The sequence below is a fragment of the Herpailurus yagouaroundi genome, unplaced genomic scaffold (genome assembly GCF_014898765.1).
Source record: "Herpailurus yagouaroundi ecotype Mexico unplaced genomic scaffold, PumYag 202, whole genome shotgun sequence".
NCBI classification, from domain to species: Eukaryota; Metazoa; Chordata; class Mammalia; order Carnivora; family Felidae; genus Herpailurus; species Herpailurus yagouaroundi.
The window spans coordinates 7,078,788-7,101,187 of NW_024412433.1; the positions used below are offsets into that span (position 1 = coordinate 7,078,788).

Sequence of the window (22,400 nt, forward strand, 5' to 3'; positions counted from 1 at the left end):
GGAGGGAGGGAGGGAGGGAGGGAGGAAGGAAGGAAGGAAGGAAGGAAAGAAGGAAGGAAGGAAGGAAGGAAGAAAGGAAGGAAGGAAGGAAGAGAAGAAAGAATTTGAGGAAATCAATGGTGGGTGAACCTCCTGGATTTAGGGCTCCACTTGGAAAGAGAGTGTATTAGCTTCATGTTGCTGCTATAACAAATGAGCACATGCTTAGTGACTTAACAACAATATAGACACATCACCTTTCAGTTCTTGAAGACAGGAGTCCAAAATGGGTCTCACTGGGCTAACATCAAGGTGTCATCTGGGCCACTTTTCTTCTGGAAGCTCCTGGGGCAACATTTCCTTGTCTTTTCCAGCCTCTCGAGACCGCCCCCATTCCTTGTCCCGTGGCCTCCTCTTCCCTTTTCAAAGCCACCGATGGTAGCACCTGCAAATCTCTCTCTGCCCCTCTTGCTCTCCTCTTATAAGGACCCTGGTGATTACACCGGGGTGGGGCGGTGGCCACACAGCAGTGGCCAAGTTGGAGAAGCAGACCCTGGTCTGTGATTTGAGCATCTGTGCTATGTACCAGGTTCTGCAGGACGAGAGAACCCCGCCAGGTGGAGTTTGGAGTGGGGGCTGGCCAGCTGTAGCCCCAGGAGACCTCAGCGTGGCCTATAGTCGGGTGCTATGACCATCGGACCCACTCATCCATCACCGCAGGGCCAGGAGCAGGTGGGTGCTTGGCAGTTGCTGGATAGAGGAAGGGGTCAGTGGATGAACAGGAGTCTCTGTGGGCTTCACTGTGGACTGAGTGGGCCCGGCCCTCAGGTGGAGCCCTGGAGGACGGAGCTCTGAGGAGCTAGATGGCGGGACCACGTGGGGCACCAGCATGGACCCAACGGTCGGTCCAAGCTGGAAGCCACACCCAGAGCCCTGTCAGGAGGAATAAAAGGAGCAGCCCAGATGGACAGACAGCATGGACTCAGAAAGGGGCACAAACACAAAGAGACCCAGGCTCTGCGGAGACAGTGCCAGTTCTGCTGTGATTTGGGGGGTTTGGGCAGCCCCGGGTTAGGTCCTCGAGGGTCTCCTTGGTGTGGGGAGGTCCCACGTACCCACCGGCCATTTTGTTCATGCTGGATGTCCCTAGCCGATGGCCCAGCAAGGTTTGGGTTATTTATGATTAAAGTGCACGGAGTCACGAACACGGCAATAAGCGGCAGAGAAATGGGGTGCAGGAACATCAGAGCAGTGGTCTTCACCCTCTGGGGGCCTGAGGAAAGCCGTGGACGGTCCCGCCCCACCCCACCCCGCACAACGTACAAACACACCCTCCTACCCTCGGTTTCAAAAGACTTTCAGCCTCACTGAGGTCCTGTCTCAGAAGGCCGAAGAGGAGAATTTCTCAGAACCCCCGGAGGGCTTGTCACCACACAGCGCTGTCCCCACCCACCCCAGCCTGCCCAGGGCTGCGGGCTGAGCGGGTCTGGGGGAGAGCCCGTGATTCTGCACGTCTTAAGAGCTCCCAGATATTGCAGCTGCTCAGAGTGAGCCTCGTTCTGGGAAGCCCTGCCATACTAGAGAGGGAAGAGAGCCTTAGGCGGGAAGACAAATGAATTCTGTGGTGTCTGGGTCATCCAGGTAATTTCAATCCAGTGTTTCTGGAATGTCACTCATCTACCCTGCACGTTTACAATTGTTAACATAGCTGTGTGCCACCTGTGCTGCTAATATTTTCCACAGATTGGCTTTACAGGATATTCTCTATTTATTTCCGTCCTAAGTATTAATTCCTATGAAATCGCAGGTCTGATGTGCTAACTGGAATTTTTCTAAGGTGCATCAACTATGTAGCTATTAATTTTTTGATATTTGGTTGTACTTCTAAAAATCAGCTCACAGGGGCGCCTGTGTGGCGCAGTCGGTTAAGCGTCCGACTTCAGCCAGGTCACGATCTCGCGGTCCGTGAGTTCGAGCCCCGCGTCGGGCTCTGGGCTGATGGCTCAGAGCCTAGAGCCTGTTTCCGATTCTGTGTCTCCCTCTCTCTCTGCCCCTCCCCCATTCATGCTCTGTCTCTCTCTGTCCCAAAAATAAATAAACGTTGAAAAAAAAAATTAAAAAAAAAAAAAAAATCAGCTCACAGCCACTGGTTCAAAATCCCGTGCAACTGGAAGGAGAACAGGGGACTATCTAGGTTCATCCCAATCCTCTGAATATTTTAGGGGAGAAATAGTTGAAGGAAACCAAAGGCCCCTCAACTTCTCTGCCTTACTATTGCTGTTTTGTTTTTGTTTTTGTTTTTTTTAAGATCTCCCTCTTGAATAACTCACTTACCCAAACCAACACAGAAATGCTAGCCCTGGGGCTCCTGGGTGGCTCAGCTAAGTATCCGATTCTAGATTTCGGCTCAGGTCACGATCTCACGATTCTGTGTTGACAGTCGGGAGCCTGCTTGGGATTCTCTCTCTCCCTCTCTCTCTGCCCCTGCCACATTCATTCGTGTGTGTGTGCACGTGCGCTCTCTCAAAATAAATAAATAAACTTAAAAAAAAAGAAAGAAAGAAAAAAAGGAAGGAAGGAAGAAAGAAAGAAAGAAAGAAAGAAAGAAAGAAACAAACAAACAAACCAACCAACCCTGGCCCTTCTGCCTGTTAGCTCACAGCTCTCTCACCTTCCACAGGCCTCCAGCATTCTGCAATTTTTGGCTATTCCTGCTCCCCTCTCTGCCCAGGCACAGGCAAATGGGTCTGAATTGTGACAGTGCACACCTCCATAAACCTCAGTTTACCTAACCTCCTCGGTAAACCTTCCTCAGGGCCTGAGGCACCTCCCTCCCACTTGCAGGCCTCTGGGGAGATCACAGGACTTACCAGGAGGCACACAGAGTCACTTAGAATGCTTCCAGCACTGCACGGATGACAGAAGGTTCTAGAAGGAAAAGAGAAGCCAGAGGAGTCATGCTTGGAATGATGAGCCATGTTGGGGAATTCCCTGCTGCCTGCTCTGCTGGGGCCCCAGGGCCTAGCACTGTGCCGATACCAACGTGTGGGTGCACAGAATCCACCCACGACCCAAGGACACAACGGACCCAGCTCAACCTCACGTCCTCAACCAGACACACCACAGATAGGGCATCCAGTGTTGGACCACTGGGAAGTGATGCATTAGAATCCCTTCAAACCAGGGTAAGAAAACAACTTTAAGAGATTTTACTGGAAAAATACAAGGAACTGAAGGACAAAAGTAACACCCAGCCTGCCGAGGGCTGGGAACCAGAAATGGGAGATGGGAATGCCACGCATGTCTCTCTCCCTGGGCTTTCATTCTGCCTTGCACACTCTCTCTCTGTCTCCCTCTGTCTCTCTGTCTCTGTCTCTCTCCACACTGGCTGCACTGCTACACCTCTATATGACTTGTCCTGGACAATTAAAAATGCACCTCCCCCCCCACCCATGGCCATCCAGCCCGGAGCCCCCCTGCTTAACTGGCCTGGTCCTCATCTCAATCTTCATCACTGGGAGAGCAAATCTGATTGGCTCAGCCCAGCCTCTGGCTTGATTCCTACTGGGTCAAAGGTCCACTCTCTTCCGGGCAGCTGTGGCCAGGGGGCTGGCACCAGGGGCACTCAGGGTCCTCCCCTTCCAGGGCTGAGGATGAAGCCAACTCTCAAGGAAGGGGTTCTAGAACAGGAGGGAAGGACGGCCGCCTTCTGGCAAAAGGACTGGATCCCCGGAGCCGTTTTGATCGCACCCCCCTTTGTTCCTTTGCCAGTTGTTATGTGCCGAATATTCATGTTCCCCCAAATTCCTGTTAAAGCCCAAACCCCCAGTGTAATGGCATTTGGGGACGGGGCCTTTGGGAGGTCAAGAAGGTGGGGTCCCCAGCCTTAACAAAATTTTTTTAAAGGTTGTGGGGGCTGGGTGGCTCAGTCAATTAAGCACCCAACTTCGACTCAGGTCATGATCTCATGGTTCATGGGTTCGAGCCCCGCGTCGGGCTCTGGGCTGACAGCTCGGAACCTGGAGCCTGCTTCGGATTCTGTGTCTCCCTCTCTCTCTCTGCCCCTCCCCCACTCGTGCTTGGTCTTTCTCAATAAATAAATGAACATTAAAAAAATTAAAAAAAAAAAAAGAAGGTGGGTCCTCATGACGATATTAGTCGCCTTCTAAGAAGAAGTCTCTCTCCCTCTTCCCTTCCTCCTCTGTCTCCTGGGCACACACCAAGAAAGGCCATGTGAGGACATATCTAGAAGGTGGCTGTCTACAGGCCAGGAAGAGAGCCCTCACCAGAAGCCCGCACCCTGATCTCACACCTCCAGCCTCCAGAACTATGGGAAAAGAAATTTCTGTTGTTGAAGCCACCCAGTCTGTGGTATTTTGTTAAGGCAGCCCGAGCTGACTAAGACATCAATACCGGTCTTGTCATTTTTAGCAGGCCTTTTTATAAATCCTCTCGAATGTGGGTTGATAGATGAGTTCACAGCAACTCCAACATGCAAATGGCCCCACAACGAGAACTCCACAAAGACCCAGTGTTGAGTGTGCAACTTCCTGCACATAAATATCCCTGTTTGGCTACGGAAATGACATGCCCACTCTTCTGTAGCGTCTGCTTTGCTCTGTGACGGGGAGCCTGGCTGCCCTGGCCGGCGTCCCTCTGGCTGCGTCCAGCAGACCTTGGCCCACTGGCGGGGCGGGAGCTTGCCAAGGGCGGTGGCCAGCTGAGGCCACTCACCCCGAAGGAGTGGTCCTTGTCCCCAGCTCACTCCCTCCTCTCGCTCACAGCCTGTCTGATGACTGGATTTGGAAAATAGTGAAAGAGGGTCAGCTTCCATTAATTAGGTGAAAGTTCTCTTAATAAAGGAAACACTCCAGGAGCTGCTGGGGCTTTGAGAAAGTAGGTTGAGCCCTCCTCCCCCAGCCAGCTGAGAGTGACTGCTGTCACCAAGGTGCCCAGAGGGGACAGGACTCTCAGGAGCTGCCACCAGCCAGTCCCCAGGGACAAGGCATAGATTTCACTCACTGGGACACAGCCAAGGCTCTGATGACCCCTGCTTCCTTTTTTCCAAACCCTATCCCTGCTTTTTATATTGAAAACAATAAAAATTATACCATCTTTTATTTTTTTTTTTTTTTTTTTTTTTTTTTTTACTAAAAAGTAAAGACAATTTGAAGAAGTGGATCAGTCCTTTACTCTTTACTTGGAAAGAGTAAAAAGCATAGCCTTTTTAGGGAGTGTCACTAACGCTTAGGCATGTTGATGTGATGGCAGGCACCCTAATCTCGTTGAATGCTTGCCTTACCACCGCACAAGTGAGAGATGTTTCCAGAGGGAAAGAGAAGCCTGAGGATGGGGTGCTCTCATGTTTCGGATGATGGCAGGTGTCAGAATACGGCCCCCGCTTGCTCCCCTGGGGCCCTGAGCAAGGGAGCACGTCTGCCTCCTGACCCTGGGGCCCAGTGCAGGGTCAGACAGAGCCACGCTCAGCGGGCTGAGCCAGGACAATGACTGACCAGTTCAACCCCGTGCCAGCTAGGTATGGCCCACCCTCAGATGGGAAGCTGAGGATCGAGGCTATCTCAAGAGCCCAAGGAGACCCATCCTGAGAGCCTGCCAGGGAGAGCCACACCTTGGGGTCCCCTCTACTCCCAGGTCCCTTGACTTCAGCCTGACTTGGGCTCTACAGAAGGAAGACCGCCCAACACTTGCTGGGCTATACAAGAGGTGAGCTGCTCGGGCAGCCACCCACCCCCACTCACTAGGAAGCCTGGGACTGGCCGTCATTGTCACCGGGATACCCGGAGGCCACAGCCACTGTGGGGAGGACCCCTGCACCTGGCCTGAGCCCCTGCTGCCAAACTGCCCCGGGCTCCCCATGAAGAAGCCACCATACCACGTGGAGGGAGGGGCTTGCCGGACAGGCCCCGGGAACTGATAGATCAGCCCCCAGAGAGAACAGGGCCGGTCTGGCCTTGTTTCTGGCTCTGTCTCCTGCCATGTGCCCTGTCTGAGCTTTGCTCTCCGATTAGGGCTGCGCTGCTTCCTAAGCTCATGCCTGGCCTTCCCCTGTGTCCACTGCAGTCACTCCTTTCCCCTCAGCCGTGGGGCAGGGCCCCGGGACCGCAAGACCCGGGTTCGAATTCAGCCTCGGCCACTTACCGGCTGTGTGATCTTAGGCAAATGACTGAGCTTCTCTGTTGAGGGCATGGCCGTGGGAAACAGTTAAACCCCTGAAGCAGATGAGGCCCTGAGAGAAGGAGTGGGAAGGTCTGGCAGAGGACCCAGGCTAAAAAACAAGGGTGTATGATACATGGTGCAGGGTGAGGGGCAACACAGAGGAAGGGCACTGGGGAGGGCCTTGCCCGCCTGCGTCTAAAGCCGGAACGATGGCAGACGTTGGAAAGAAGAAGAAAGTGAGCCCGCTGGTGCTGTGCGCAGCTGGACCCTGGGGCCTCTGGTATCCGACCGGTTTATGTTCTGGAAGCCCCCACCGTATCCTGCCCACTCCTGAGGGAGCCAGAGAGCCCTGGCGAGGCCACAAGAATTCAAATCGTTAACAGCCTCCTGTTAGGCACAGGACAGCAGAGAAACTAAATCCTCTCTGACCCCAGCTGACCACTCACCACAGAGGCCCGCGTCAGCTCAGGACAGTGTCCTGGGTTCCACCCTGGCCCTGGGAACGCCAGCTCCGGCCTCCACCCCACCCTGTCCCTCCACCCCTCCTGCCACTCGGTGTTGCCCCTCAGTGATTTCTGGAAACAACAGTAACAACAAGCCCAGACTCCTTTTCCAGAGGAAAGGGGATGTGCCCAAGAGGTAGCTCTCAAGGCGTGCCCAGCGGTAACAGCTGAGAACGTGCTAGAAATACAAACTCTCGGGGCGCCTGGGTGGCGCAGTCGGTTAAGCGTCCGACTTCAGCCAGGTCACGATCTCGCGGTCCATGAGTTGGAGCCCCGCGTCGGGCTCTGGGCTGATGGCTCAGAGCCTGGAGCCTGTTTCCGATTCTGTGTCTCCCTCTCTCTCTGACCCTCCCCCGTTCATGCTCTGTCTCTCTCTGTCCCAAAAATAAATAAACGTTGAAAAAAAAAAATTAAAAAAAAAAAAAAAGAAATACAAACTCTCTCTGGGGCGCCCGGGTGGCGCAGTCGGTGGCTCAGGTCACGATCTCACGGTTTGTGGGTCCGAGCCCTGCATCGGGCTCTGAGCTGACAGCTCAGAACCCGGAGCCTGCTTCAGATTCTGTGTTTCCCTCTGTCTCTCTCTGCCTCTCCTGCTCGCACTCTGACTCTCTCTCTTTCAAAAGGAAACATTAAAAAAAAAAAAAAAAAGGAAGAAATACAAACTTTCGGCCCCACCCCAGCCCTCGTGCATCAGAAGCTCTGAGGGGGGCACCCAGCAATCTGGGTTTTAACCCCCTGAGGCCCGCTCCACTGTGAGAATCACTGCTTCCCAGCCATGAGAACAAACTCTCCAGCAAAGACACGAAATAATGTGGAACAGTGTGGATGGATCTCACAAGCCGATGTCACGAGAAGTCAGACACAAAAGAGAACATTCTGAACTATTCCATTTACATAAAGTACCGAACCAGGCCAGGAGCAATCCATGCCGTTAGAAGTCAGAGGTTACCCTTAGGAGCAGGGCAGGGGAAAGGGCAGAGAGACTGTCTGGAGTGGCAGTGACGTTCTCCTTCTGGGTGCAGGTGCTGGTTACACAAGGTAATGATTCTAGAATTATATTAAGATGTTTTTGGAGGGCGCCTGGGGACTCAGTTGGTTAAGCGTCTGACTTCGGCTCAGGTCATGATCTTGGGGTTCATGGGTTCAAGCTCCATGTCAGGCTCTGGGCTGACAGCTCAGAGCCTGGAGTCTGCTTTGGGTTCTGTGTTTACCTCTCTCTCTGCCCCTCCCCTGCTCACACTCTGTCTCTGTCTCTCTGTCTCTCAAAAACAAATAAACATTAAAAAATACTTTTTTTCTTGGGGCACCTGGGTGGCTCAGTCGGTTGAGCGTCCGACTTCGGCTCAGGTCATGATCTCACGGTCCGTGAGTTCGAGCCCCGCGTCGGGCTCTGGGCTGACGGCTCAGAGCCTGGAGCCTGTTTCCGATTCTGTGTCTCCCTCTCTCTGCCCCTCCCCCGTTCATGCTCTGTCTCTCTCTGTCTCAAAAATAAATAAAACATTAAAAAAAATTTAAAAAAAATACTTTTTTCTTAACTCCATGAAAGGCAAAATAGAACCACGACCTGCCTCTTCTTGACTAGCCTAACGCTCGGTCGCAACCACACGGGGATAACCCAGAGTTCTGTCCCTCTATTCCAGAGAGTAGAAAGCTGGGCTTTCTTTTATCCTTGGCCAAAAAGGTCTTATGAATTCAACCTAAAAAACGGCCTCAACAGACGTCAGAAGAAGCAGGCTAATTAAAACCAGAAAGAATACATCCACAAGTAACGCTGCCATATTTGGTAAATGCTGTTGCCCCGACCTTGTCTCGGGTTTAGAGATAATGTTTTCAGAGAACAAGCCGCCTCTTTCAATTACCTTGGTGGATATTTCACAAAGGGTTTACCTTGGAAGGGATACCAGGAAGTAATGTTGCACAAGGCAAGACATTCTGCGGATGTTTGACTCCGGTGTTGGGGGTGGGATGGGGGCCAAAAGAAGAATCTCATCTCACTTGCCAAGGAATTTTTCCAGGCCAGACGTTTCAAGGCCTTGACGCCACAGCATGGAGCTTTGTGGCTCCATTGTCTATCTGCCTGTGGGCTAGCGTAGATTCGTAACACTGTCCCTTATGAGGAAAATCTTGGCCCACCTGGAGGGATCCCGTGGGCTCATTTTCCTTAAGGATGTCGATTCTCCCCCCCCCCCCAGTCTACTCGGAGTGGGTAGTTAACAGGCAACACACACACCACCCCTATGTGGCTTATCTAGGACCTCTGTCCCAAGATGATTCCACCAAAGCTTCCCCAGAGATTCCACGGGGGAGACGGAGAATCCATGTTTCCTTCCTAAACCCCTCTAGAGCCTCCCCTGCTCAGGCAGAAGGCTGAACCACGTCACCCTGCAGAATGACTTGTGCTTGGTTGTGTTTTTTACGTGAAGCCACCAGTTTACAGCAAAGGAGGCACAGAAGAGTCTTAAGCCTGTTGGCGTGTGCCTGTGCAAACCTTGTGGGTCCAGGAGAGAGACTCTACTGGATGGAATAGACTAGAGTCCATGTATTACCTGGGCTTCCTCTACAACGCACGTTCCTGGGATCCACGTTAGCCTTGCCCCAAATCGGACATAAACCCGGGAATCCGTGTATTTAACGAACTCTTTAAAGTTTAAAAATCACTGCACTGGGGCGCCTGGGTGGCGCAGTCGGTTAAGCGTCCGACTTCAGCTCAGGTCACGATCTCGCGGTCCGTGGGTTCGAGCCCCGCGTCGGGCTCTGGGCTGATGGCTCAGAGCCTGGAGCCTGTTTCCGATTCTGTGTCTCCCTCTCTCTCTGCCCCTCCCCCGTTCATGCTGTGTCTCTCTCTGTCCCAAAAATAAATAAATGTTAAAAAATAAATAAATAAATAAATAAAATGAAAAAAAAAATCACTGCACTAAAGCTCCTTCTTCCATAAAAGCCCTTGAGAGAGATCACTTAGCTCGTCCTAGTGCCAATGCAATTTCTCCTGAGCACGTGGTCAGTTTTTATCCCCGACTGCAGTAGAATGAGTCACTGACACATTCCCCCTTTTCACCTTGGCTCCTAGGAAGCTTAGGCATAATTTGACCACGCCCATAGCAAAGGTCTTTGTAATAGGAATTTTTTAAAACTTATCCCCCGTTGAGTTTTATGTCTCCACTCCTTCATTCTTCTTTCTGTTGTCCCCTTTTTGATTTATGCCATGTTGGATAAGCGAGACATAAGTAGGAATATTGTTATTTTTATAGATGGAAATATTACCTGTGTTGATTTGCATAATAATTCTTAGAAAAAACAGCGACCACACATTGTGTGCCAGCACTGTGCATCCTCACATTAGTCCCAGTACTTAGCGAAGATCTGTCCTGCCTCCCTGACAGTAGAGGAACAGGAGGCCCAAGGGGAGGAGACGTGTACTGCCCGTGCGACCCGTAAGGGACTGAACAGGGTTGACAGCCCATGCTTGCTTGGTGCCAGGGAACCACGGTGCTTAGTGCCTATACTGCTTTCCCCAGCGTGCCACAGCCAGATTTGGAAACCGTGGACTTCCTTCTCCAAATGTTCTATTGTCTGACCCCTGACAGGTGGAGGGGCCTGTCCCCACGCTGCCTTGACCTAGTTTCAGCCTTGTGTATCTTTTCTTCAAGTAACCTGAATAACTGTCTCTTTCTCTAACCAAAAGAGAGCCTAACTTAAACACACATTAAAAAAAAAAACAATGAAAACAAAGCAAATAATAGTAAAACAAAGGAAATAGAAATGATGTATCGTAGAATATTATGCAAATATTAAAAGGGGGATGTATATACCTAGTTCATCGGAATGCCACATTTTCCAAAACTAGTTGTTTAAGGGGAGGAAAAAGTAATAAAACCATATGCAATTTTTTTTTAATGTTCTCTAGTTTGAAGAAAATATTTAATGCTTTAATTCTGTTGCTGTTTATTTAGGGAATTTATTTTGAAGATCTAAACTCAAATGTTTTTCCCAAACTGCTTACTAGCATTCCAAACTTTTACTGACGTTCCTCCTTTCTTAATAACAATTTTATGGAGATATAATTCACATTCCACACAATTCACCTTTTTAGAGCACACAGTTCAACGGTTTTTAAAGTACAACCACCACCACAACCAATTTTAGAACATTTGCATCATCTCAAAAGAAATCCCGCCCCCATTAGCGGTTCCTCAACCCCACACCCCACCATCCTTCCAGCCCTAGGCAAACACCAATCTATTTTCCACCTCTATGCATTTGCCTGTTCTGGACAGTTCTTACACATGAAATAAGACAATGTGGTGTTTTGTGCCTGGCTTTTTTTCACGTAGCAAAATGCTTTCGATGTTTGGTTCATGTTATAGCATGTGTCAATATTTAATTTATTTTGAGGGCCGAATAACATTCCATTGTGTGGAAATATCATCTTTGTTTATCTGTTCATCAGTTGGTAGACTCTTGGATTATTTCCACTTCTTGCCAGTTATGAATAATGCTCCTATGAACATTCATGTACAACTTTCTGTGTGGACATACGTTTGCATTTCTCGTGGGAGTACACTTAGGAATGGAATTGCTAGGTCATATGGTCATTCCATGTTTAGCCCTTTGAGGAACTGCCACACTATTTCCCAAAATGCCTGCACCATTGTATGCTCCCATCAGCAGTGTATGAGGGTTCCAACTTCTCCATATCCTCACCAGTATTTGTTATTATCTGTCTTTTTTATTATAGCCACCCTAGTGGATATAATGCAATATCCTAATGGATATAATGCAATCTCATTGTTGTTTTGATTTGCATTTCCCTAATTAGTAGTGACGTTGAGCAAATTGTCATGTGCTAACTGTATACCTTCTTTGGAGAAATGTCTGTTCAGATACTTTGCCATGTTTTGGTGTTATCTAAAACACCATTGTCTAATCTGATGTCAAGAACATTTACACGTATGTTGTCAGCTAAGAGTTTTATAGTTTTAGCTCTTACATTTAGGTATTTGATCCATTTTGACTTAATTTTTGTATACGGTGTGAGGTAGAGATCCAAATGTATTCTTTTGTGTGTGAATATTCAGTTGCCCCAGCACCAATTGTGGAAAAGACTATCCTTACTCCACTGAATTGTCTTGGAACTTTGGGCATCTATGGTCAAAAATCAATTGATCATAGGGGCACCTGGGTGGCCCAGTTAGTTGAGCATCTAACTTCAGCTCAGGTCATGATCTCACAGATTGTGGGTTTGAGCCCCACATCAGGCTCTGTGCTGACAGCTCGGAGCCTGGAGCCTGCTGTGGATTCTCTGTCTCCCTCTCTCTCCCCTTCCCCTGCTTGTGTTCTGTCTCTCTCTCTCTCTCAAAAATAAATGAACATTTTAAAAAATCAACTGGCCATAGATGTATGGGTTGATTTATGGATTTTCAATCCTATTACATTAACCTATAGATATATATGTCCTTATGTCGGTCTTGATTACTATTGCTTTGTAGTAATTTTTGATATCAGGAAAATGGGTCCAATTTTACTCTTCTTTTTCAGGGTTGTTTTTGCATGGGTCCCTCGAATTTCCATATGAATTTTACAATCAGTTTATTAATTTCTGCAAAGAAGCCAGCTGGGATTTTGATTTTGATTGTGTTGAATCAATTTGGGGAGTAATACCATCTTAACAATATTAATTCTTCTGCTCCATGAAAATGGAATGTCTTCACATGTATTTAGATTTTCTTTCATTTCTTTCAATGATATTTTATAGTTTTCAGAATATGTTTTGTGCTTTTTCTGTTAAATTTATATTTTGAAATCTTTTTTGACATCATAAATGGAATTCTTTTCTTAATTTCACTTCTGGTGTGCTCATTCCTACCATATAGAAATACAGTTGATATTTGTATATTCATCTTATATCCTGAAGCCTAGCTGAATTTGTTTATTTCCAACAGTTTTTTGGGAGATTCCCTAGGATTTTCTAAATACGAGACTATGGCATCTGCGAATAGAGAGAGTTTAATTCCTTCCTTTCCAGTCCTTTATTTCTTTTTCTTGACTAATCATCCTGGATAGACTTTCCATTGGATGGGCATTCTTATCATCCTCCTGATTTATAGGAAAATACCAAGACTTTCATAATTATGATATTAGCTGTGGGGTTTTCTTTTATTATTATTGTTATTACTATTATTATTATTTTATCTTTTATTTTTTAAACTTTACATCCAAATTAGTTAGCATATAGTGCAACAATGATTTCAGGAGTAGCTTCCTTAGTGCCCCTGACCCATTTAGCCCATCCCCCCTCCCACAATCCCTCCAGTAACCCTCTGTTTGTTCTCCATATTTGTGAGTCTCTTCTGTTTTGTCCCCCTCCCTGTTTTTACATTATTGTTTCCCTTCCCTTATGTTCATCTGTTTTGTCTCTTAACGTCCTCATATGAGTGAAGTCATATGATTTTTGTCTTTCTCTGACTAATTTCACTTAGCATAATACCCTCCAGTTCCATCCATGTAGTTGCCAATGGCAAGATTTCATTCTTCTTGATTGCCGAGTAATACTCCATTGTGTATATATACCACACCTTCTTTATCCATTCATCCATCTATGGACATTGGGCTCTTTCCATCCTTTGGCTATTGTTGATAGTGCTGCTATAAACATGGGGGGCATGTGTCCCTTCGAAACAGCACACCTGTATCCCTTGGATAAATGCCTCGTAGTGCAATTGCTGGGTCGTAGGGTAGTTCTATTTTTAGTTTTTTGAGGAACCCCCATACTGTTTTCCAGAGTAGCTGCACCAGCTTGCATTCCCACCAGCAGTGCAAAAGAGATCTTCTTTCTCCACAACCTCGCCAACATCTGTTGTTGCCTGAGTTGTTAATGTTGGCCCTTCTGACAGGTGTGAGGTGGTATCTCATTGTGGTTTTGATTTGTGTTTCCCTGATGATGAGTGATGTTGAGCATTTTTCATGTGTTGGTTGGCCATCTGGATGTCTTTTTTGGTGAAGTGTCTATTCATGTCTTTTGCCCATTTCTTCACTGGATTATTTGTTTTCTGGGTGTTGAGTTTGATAAGTTCTTTGTAGATATTAGATACTAATCCTTTATCTGATATGTCATTTGCAAATATCTTCTCCCATTCTGTCGGTCGCCTTTTAGTTTTGCTGACTGTTTCCTCTGCTGTGCAGAGGTCCCAGTAGTTCATTTTTGTGGGGTTTTCATAAATGTCTTTTATCAAGTTCAAGAAGTTTTCTATACCTGGTTTGTTGAGTACTTTTATCGTGAAGAAGTGTTGAATTTTGTCAAATGCTCTTTGATGCCAGATGTCTATTGAGATGATCATATAATTTGTGCCCTTTATTTCATTGGTATAGTGCATTATATTAATTGATTTTTGCATGTTAAACCAACCTGGTATTCCTGAGATAAATTCTACTCGGTCATGGTGTATAATCCTTTTATATATCAGTTTCCTGGCATTTTGTTAGGGTCTTTTCATCTATGCTAGTAAGAGATATTGGTGTGTAGTTTTCTTGTGATGTTTAGTTTGCTTTCTTAATCCCTCCATTTTTTATGTTTGTGATGCCTCTTCTATAAGAGCGTTTTTATAGATAAGAATTCATTTCTGGGCTGGCCATTCCATCCCACTGATTGACTGCCTTGGGGTAATACCACATTCCTTGTATTATTGTAGCATTCCATGATATTTAGGAGAAGTAGACTCTCTCCACTACATATATGTCTCAAAATGTTTGAGCTAATCTTCCCTGTCTATCCTACAATGAATTCCATAATCATCTCATCAAAACATTCCAACAGGTTTTTCGTAATTGGATTTTTTAATTGTAATGTCACTAAAACTATATATTAACCTGATGAGAATTGACATGTTTTTAATTTTCCAATCCAGGAAAAACCCATGCTTCTCTAAAGATGTGAGTCTCCTTTTATCTCTCAAGTTTTTCCTTTATACAGGTTGTTTGCGTTTATTAATATGGTTATTCTTTGTTTTCTGGTTTTGTTACTCCTATGACTGATATCTCTCTACTTTCTTGTTATTGTTGACATGTAGTGTATCTATCCTATTCTGGCTCCAGGATGAATTCTCTGTAATTTCAATAGTTTCAATTGGTTCTCTTGGGTTTTCTAGGCACAGAAATCATATCACCTGCAAATTATGAATATTTTTTAAAATTTGTTTAACATTTATTTATTATTGAGAGACAGAGAGAGACAGAGCATGATCAGGGGAGGGGCCGAGAGACGGGGAGACACAGAATCCAAAGCAGGCTCCAAGCTCTGAGCTGTCAGCACAGAGCCTGACGCAGGGCTCGAACTCACAAACCACAAGATCATGACCTGAGCTGAAGTTGGACGCTTAACCGACGGAGCCACCCAGGCACCCCCAAATTATGATTATTTAAACTTCTGTTCTGATAACATTTGTTTTATGTCTCGTTACATTGGTCAATCCCCACGAAACATGTTAATAATGAGGAGAGCAGGATCCTGCCTGGTTTTCCAGCATCACTGTTTTTTTGATCTGCACAGTACTCTTTATCGTGATAAATTTTCCTCCGAGTCTCACTTTTAAAGGTCTTTCTTGGAGATTGGTATTCAATTTTGTCACTAACCCACGGATGTGCTATATTGTATTAAGATTGCTTAATGATTACAAAATGGCCTCTTTTATTTAAATCACCCTGAGAACATTTTAATTAGAGAATTAAAAGATCGCATATAACCATTTCTTCTGTATCTGATTTTGGGGGGAAAAAATTTGGATTTTTTGAAGGTATAAACATAAAACAGCTTTATTTTTTCCCATCATGGCTACCAGTTTTCCTCTCCAAACTCACTACCCAGCTGTATAGCAGGATTCTTAGAGGCCCCTTGGTCAGATTCCATAACTTCTCTGACTCCATTTTCAGAAGTGATTCCTTTTTTTGTTTTTTTAATGTTTATTTATTTATTTTTGAGAGTGAGTGCAAGCGGGGAGGGGCAGAGAGAGAGGGTGACAGAGAATCCCAAACAGGCTCCATGTTCTCAGCCCAGAGCCGCCACTGGGCTCGATCCCACAAACCGTGAGATCATGACGTGACCCGAAAGCAAGAGTCAGACGCTTAACTAAGCCAACAAGGCACCCCAGAAGTGATTCATTTCTGCATTTAAGATCTATCCTATTCATTTTTCTTCTCAAAAGATTTATCTATTTAATTTATGAATACATACCTTTAAAAAAATAAAAAAATATTAAAAGGTATGTACATTAAAGTCTCCTTCCCTCCCAGTCCTGTTTCCTCACCTGCCTGGGCTCCCTCCTCTAACTGATTGTTGACACATTTCTTTTAACTCCTTCCAGAAGTTTTTAGGCACATCCAAATATATTTCCCCCTTTACACTGATGGAAACACACAAATACATACTCTTCTACTCTTTTTGTTTTCTTGAAATATCCTAGATCCTTTGTTTTTTTTCTTTTTAAGTTTATTTATTTATATTGAGACAGAGAGAGAGCATGGGGGGCTTGGGGGTGGGGGCAGAGAGAAACTGAAAGAGAGAATCCCAAGCAGGCTTCCAGCTGTCAACACAGAGCCCGATTTGGGGCTCCATCTCATGAACCGTGAGGTCATGACCTGAGTCAGACACTTAACTGGCTGAGCCATCCAGGCTCCCCTAGGATCCTTTCTTTATCAGAATTTAGAGCTCTTTCTTGCTTCTACAACTGCATCTTATTCCATAGATGGAAATGTTTAGAAATTTCTTTTTTTTTTTTAATTTTTTTAATCTTTTATTTACTATTGAGAGACAGAGACAGAGACAGAGCATGAGCAGGGGAGGGGCAGAGAGAGAGGGAGACACGGAATCCGAGGCAGGCTCCAGGCTCCGAGCTGTCAGCACAGACCCCGACGCGGGGCTCCAACCCAGGAACTGTGAGATCATGACCTGAGCTGAAGTTGGACGCTTTACCGACTGAGCCACCCAGGCGCCCTGGAAATGTTCAGAAATTTCTAATTGGCATGACCCATTCCTTACTGAGACATTGTAGCGTCTTCAACCGCTTGCTGTCAGATACCTGCACAGACCCCTCCTCACTTGTGCGAGCAGGTCCTTGGACCAAATGCCTGCAGGTGGGAGCTTTGATAGGCACTGCCAAACTGCCTGCATGTAAGCGGAATCCTACAAGATCCTGCCAGCCATTTCGGGGGGCCTGCCCCTTGGCTTCACCAATCACTTCTCAAACTTCTGATTTTTTGCCAATTTAATAAGTGAAACATGGGATCTCAGTGTGTTTTGGATTTCCTCTCTCCTTATGAGACACGAGGTTGAAACTTTCCCCGGTTTTTGAGAGTGATTTGTATTTCAGTTTCTGTGCACTGTTCATAGCCTTTGCCCATTTGTCATGTGCAGATTTTCCAAAATCCAACTTCACGTGATTCCAAGTTTTTCTAGCACAGGCTAGGGTATTTGGAGGGTGGGAGACTGGCCCTAAAGAAACCACCTCACCCTCCTCCCCTTCCTCAGCCGTGGGGGAGGGGGCAGGGATCAGGTGTCCTTCCATGGCTGCCTGTGTGTCCCTGGTCAGAGGCATCCCTCTGATTCAGCCTGGCTCTGATGCCTCCTCTGATGGGGTATTTAAGGTTGCCCTGGGCCAGAGTTCACCTGCACCTCTTTCCCTTTCCCGCCCTCCCCCCACTGGAGACCATCCCTCCCAGAGAGGCCACCATATGTCTGTCTGGTCCTAGAGGTACATACATGCTCCCAACCCTTTCTCCAGCTTGGGCAGCCCCTGGGCACCTGGCCACCTGGGCAGCCCCCTACCCCTGGCACTTGCTAACCTCTGGGCTCCGGGGAACCTCAAGGAATTCTGGGCTCTTCTTTGCAAGGGCTGTTCTGAAGGCCACAAGAACAAAGATGAGGTCAGTATGCTTCATCTTCTAGTGCACACCAGGCCATACTCCCCTCAAACCTCACAGCATGAAGTCCCCCAGCAGGCCCCTGCCTTCAGAAATTCTTCCACGGAAGCCAGCACTAGTCCCATATTCAGTGTATCCCAGGCCTTGAGAAGCATGGGGAAGGGGGAGCACAACAGAAAGGACAAGACACCCTAGCCTCTGCTCTCCGAACCCTCTCCCAGGAGACTTGGGAGCGGGCCTACAGGCTCCACAGCCCTGTGACTCCTGGCTGGAGCCTCCGTTCTTGCAGGAGCCCAGGGATTTTTCCAAGGAACCCTGGGAACCACTGCCCTCTTTGCATGGAACGTGGCACCCCCGAAACCCAAGCTTCTCCCCACTTCCTCCTTATCTTTTATCAAGGCAGGGTGCAGGGAGGGGGCCGCCCTAAGCTGCAGCAGAAATTTGAATAGAACTAAGCAGCAATTCCAGAACAACTGGAAAAGTCCTGCTCTACAGCCTCCGAGGCTTTCATCACCCTGTTCGGAGCTTTCTCCTTTATATATTCCCCTTCTAATCTTGCCTTTTGGTTTATAAACCATGTGCACAGTTTTTCAAGAACTTCAAAGTACAAGTCAGTCATCGGCGATGCTTCTTAATCTTAATTAGTATATTTAGTGGATGAGCCTGCTGGCATTGCCATAGCTCGATTCTTAACTTCAGCTTCTGGTGCAGAGGTGGCTGTCACTGGTTCGTTTGTTTCTTTGTTTGTTTGTTTGTTTTTAATTTACAGCCAAGTTACTTAGCATATAGTGCAATAATGATTTCAGGAATATATTCCAGTGACTCATCCCCTATGTATAACGCCCAGTGCTCACACTTAATGCCCCTTACACATTTAGCCCATCCCCCCCACCCACAACCCCTCCAGCAACCCTCAGTTTGTTCTCTGTATTTAAGAGTCTCTTCTGTTTTGTCCCCCTCCTTGTTTTTATATTATTTTTGCTCCCTTTCCTTTATGTTCATCTGTGTTGTAACTTAAATGCCACATACGAGTGAGGTCATATGATATTTGTCTTTCTCCGACCTGTCACTGGTATTTTTGTGGGAGCTGACAGCTGAGGGTACCTCACCCAAGAGTTCACTCTGGTCTCCTGCTGATAAAGGACAAATGCTCAAACTCCCCACACGGGCCAGACAGAGAGCAGGAAAGTACACACGGAGTGGACATCAAGGAATGGGGGAAGGTTCCGTTCCTGGTTGTGTCAGTTCTGTGACCTCAGCAAGCCCCTTTCCCTCTGGCAAGCGGGGATAGGCTGGGGGCTCTTGGGCGCCTTCTCAATTCTCCCCACCCACTCGCTCTGACTTTCACATCCTAATTCTTTGTTGCTTGCTTCCACTGAATACCTGCTGTGTGCAGAAATGGTGAGGCCCGGGGCACCTGGGTGGCTCAGTCGATTAAGTGTCTGACTCTTGGTTTCAGCTGGGTTCATGACCACTCAGTTCATGAGTTCAGGCCCCATGTCAGGCTCTGCGCTGGTGGCACAGAGCCTGCTTAGGATTCTCTCTCTCCCTCTCTCTCTATCCCTCCCCAGTTCTCTCTCTCTCTCTCTCTCAAAATAAATAAATAAACATGGCACAAAAACAGACACTCAGATCAATGGAACAGAATAGAGAACCCAGAAATGGACCCATAAATGTATGGCCAACTAATCTTTGACAAAGCAGGAAAGAATATCCAGTGGAATAAAGACAGTCTCTTCAGCAAATGGTGCTGGGAAAACTGGACAGCAACGTGCAGAAGAATGAACCTGGACCACTTTCTTACGCCAGACACAAAAATAAACTCAAAATGGATGAAAGACCTGAATGTAAGACAGGAAACCATCAAAATCCTAGAGGAGAAAGCAGGCAAAGACCTCTTTGATCTTAGCCACAGCAACTTCTTACTCAACATGTCTCTGGAGGCAACAGAAACAAAAGCAAAAATGAACTATTGGGACCTCATCAAAACGAAAAGCTTCTGCACAGCAAAGGAAACAATCGGCAAAACTAAAAGGCAACCGACAGAATGGGAGAAGATATTTGCAAACGGCATATCAGATAAAGGGTTAGTATCCAAAATCTATAAAGAACTTACCAAACTCAACACCCAAAAAACAAATAACCCAGTGAAGAAATGGGCAAAAGACATGAATAGACACTTTTCCAAAGAAGACATCCAGATGGCCAACCGACACATGAAAACATGCTCAACATCAGGGAAATACAAATCAAAACCACAATGAGATACCACCTCACACCTGTCAGAATGGCTAACATTAACAATTCAGGCAACAACAAATGTTGGCGAGGGTGCAGAGAAAGAGAATCTCTTTTGCACTGCTGGTGGGAATGCAAGCTGGTGCAGCTACTCTGGAAAACAGTATGGAGGTTCTTCAAAAAATTAAAGATAGAACTACCCTACGACCCAGCAATTGCACTACGAGGCATTTATCCAAGGGATACAGGTGTGCTGTTTCGAAGGGACACATGCACCCCCATGTTTATAGCAGCACTATCAACAATAGCCAAAGTATGGAAAGAGCCCAAATGGCCATCGACAGATGAATGGATAAAGAAGATGTAGTATACATATACAATGGAGTATTATTCGGCAATCAAAAAGAATGAAATGTTGCCATTTGCAACTATGTGGATGGAACCGGAGGGTGTTATGCTAAGTGAAATTAGTCAGTCAGAGAAAGACAAATTCAGATGACTTCACTCATATGAGGACATTAAGACACAGAACAGATGAACACAAGGGAAGGGAAGCAAAAATAATATAAAAACAGAGAGGGGGACAAAACAGAAGAGACTCATAAATATGGAGGACAAACTGAGGGTTACTGGAAGGGTTGTGGGAGGGGGGTGGGCTAAATGGGTCAGGGGCACTAAGGAAGCTACTCCTGAAATCATTGTTGCACTATATGCTAACTAATTTGGATGTAAATTCAAAAAATAAAATTAAAAATAAATAAATAAATAAACAAACAAAAAAAGGAATGGTGAAGACCTCCAAATGATTAAATACTTCATCTTGTTCTCAGAGTGCTTTGGTTCCTTGAAGGGCTGCTTTAAAAATTCCATCATCCTCAACTTTTCCAGAAATCTAAAGTAAAAGGCTTATTTATTTATTTATTTATTTATTTATTTATTTATTTATTTATTTTACAACAGCCGAGGTTTTTCTGCCCTCCCTTGTGCCTGCCATCACCCGCAGGCCTCTTCATCTGGGGTCCTTCGAGACTACCTTCTCCTTCCTCCATCACACACTCTGACACGGCTCAGTCGCGTTCTGGCCTCTGCCATCTGTTCTCCACGGCCCTTCTCCTGGTGCTTGTCATTTACCGCTTTTTGCCAATAGGAATGTCTAGTTTGTCCTTTGGGCCTCTGGCTTTCTTTTTCTTTCAAGGGCTTTCTTCATGTTGTAGATTCTGTACATGATAGATAGATGATAGATAGATAGATAGATAGATAGATAGATAGATAATGATAGATATGATAGGTAGATAGATAGAATAGATAGGTAGGTAGGTAGACAGAGAGATAGAAATATAGATGAATATCTCACCACTCTGTCATTTGAACAACTGCCTGTGGAAAAGAAATGTGCTCAACCCCTCTTTATCACTGTCTAGTTTCCAGGTTTAAAATTAATTTCACCAATTTCTGTTGCATCATCAGGGAAGCAGTGCTGTTCACAGTTGGTCCACCACAATCGATTTCGTCTTAGGCATAGATCTTGTCTCAGGATCTACCCCCCTTCCTGTCTTCTGTGTGAGTGTGCCGGGCTGCTAGGATGTATCACTGACAGGTGGTGTGGCGGGAAGCACGTGGCTCCAGAGGACTCAGGGCCCAGCTGGAACTCAGCAGCTCCGTGGCCTTGAGAATGTTCCTCATCTCGCCTCTAAAGAAATGTTGCTTGGGTTAGAAACTCACTAAGCCGATGCCCAATGAGCTGTCACTGTAATTGGTATCTAACCTTCCAGGTTCTGGTGGGTTCAGACCCTGTTACAAGGACCGTGTTCAAATCCAGCTTCCTGCCAATGTGCCACCTCTCCCTGACCTCTGGCCCGACTCTCCCCTCAAATTCCTGCTTCCTTTCCCACCGTATCAGCTCAATAGCCCTAAAGGAAAACCAGGGTTCATCTTCACTTTTCTCCGTCTCGAGCCAAAAGCAAACCAACAAATCCAGTCTGGAAGTTCTGCCTCTGTCATCCCCAGGGCCTTGCTCTCTGGCTTCCTTCAGGTCTCTGCTTCAACTTCCTCTCGGAGAAGGCAGCTGATTGCGTCTAGTACCCTCCCTCCCTTCTCTTTCAGTTATTTGTACCCCCTCCGCATCAGTTAACCATTTGGAGGTACACCATTTCTGCTTCAGTAGGTGTTCGGTGTAAGCAGACAACCAGGAATTAGGATGTGAAAGTCAGGGAGCGTGGGTGGGGAGAATCGCGAAGGAGTTCAAGAGCACAAACCGTGTCTCCACTTGCTGGAGAGACAGGGGCTTGCTGGGGTCACCGAGCTTACACACGTGGGTTGCTTCCCGATCTTGGCTATGGTAAACAACGCTGCCAAAAACATAGGACTGTTTATATCTTTTTGAATTAGTGTTTTCATTTTCTTTGGCTAAATACCCAGTCGTGGGATGACTGGATCATAGGCTAATTCTGTTTTTAATTTTTTAAGGAAGCTCCATTCTGTTTTGCACAGTAGCCGCGCAAGTTTGCATTCCTGCCGACACCGCACAAGGGTTCCTTTTTCTCCACATCCTCGCCAACATTTGTTGTTTCTCGTCTTTTTGATTCTAGCCATTCT

At 46.6% G+C, this 22,400-nt stretch overlaps 1 protein-coding gene across 8 annotated transcripts in view; it reads right to left on the bottom strand.

The window, feature by feature from the left end:
• The window catches only part of NEU2 (neuraminidase 2), a 92,430-nt gene that overhangs the window by 28,074 nt on the left and 41,956 nt on the right, over positions 1-22,400 (bottom strand). For 4 of the 8 annotated variants that reach the window (XM_040450650.1, XM_040450651.1, XM_040450653.1 and 1 more), the window contains 2 exons: positions 2,850-2,907; positions 237-324 (listed from right to left, as the gene is read on the bottom strand). The gene's annotated coding sequence lies outside the window, so the exon portion shown is untranslated. The remainder of the gene's footprint in view (positions 1-236; positions 325-2,849; positions 2,908-22,400) is intronic. The other 4 variants (XM_040450656.1, XM_040450655.1, XM_040450658.1 and 1 more) reach the window with 1 other exon arrangement.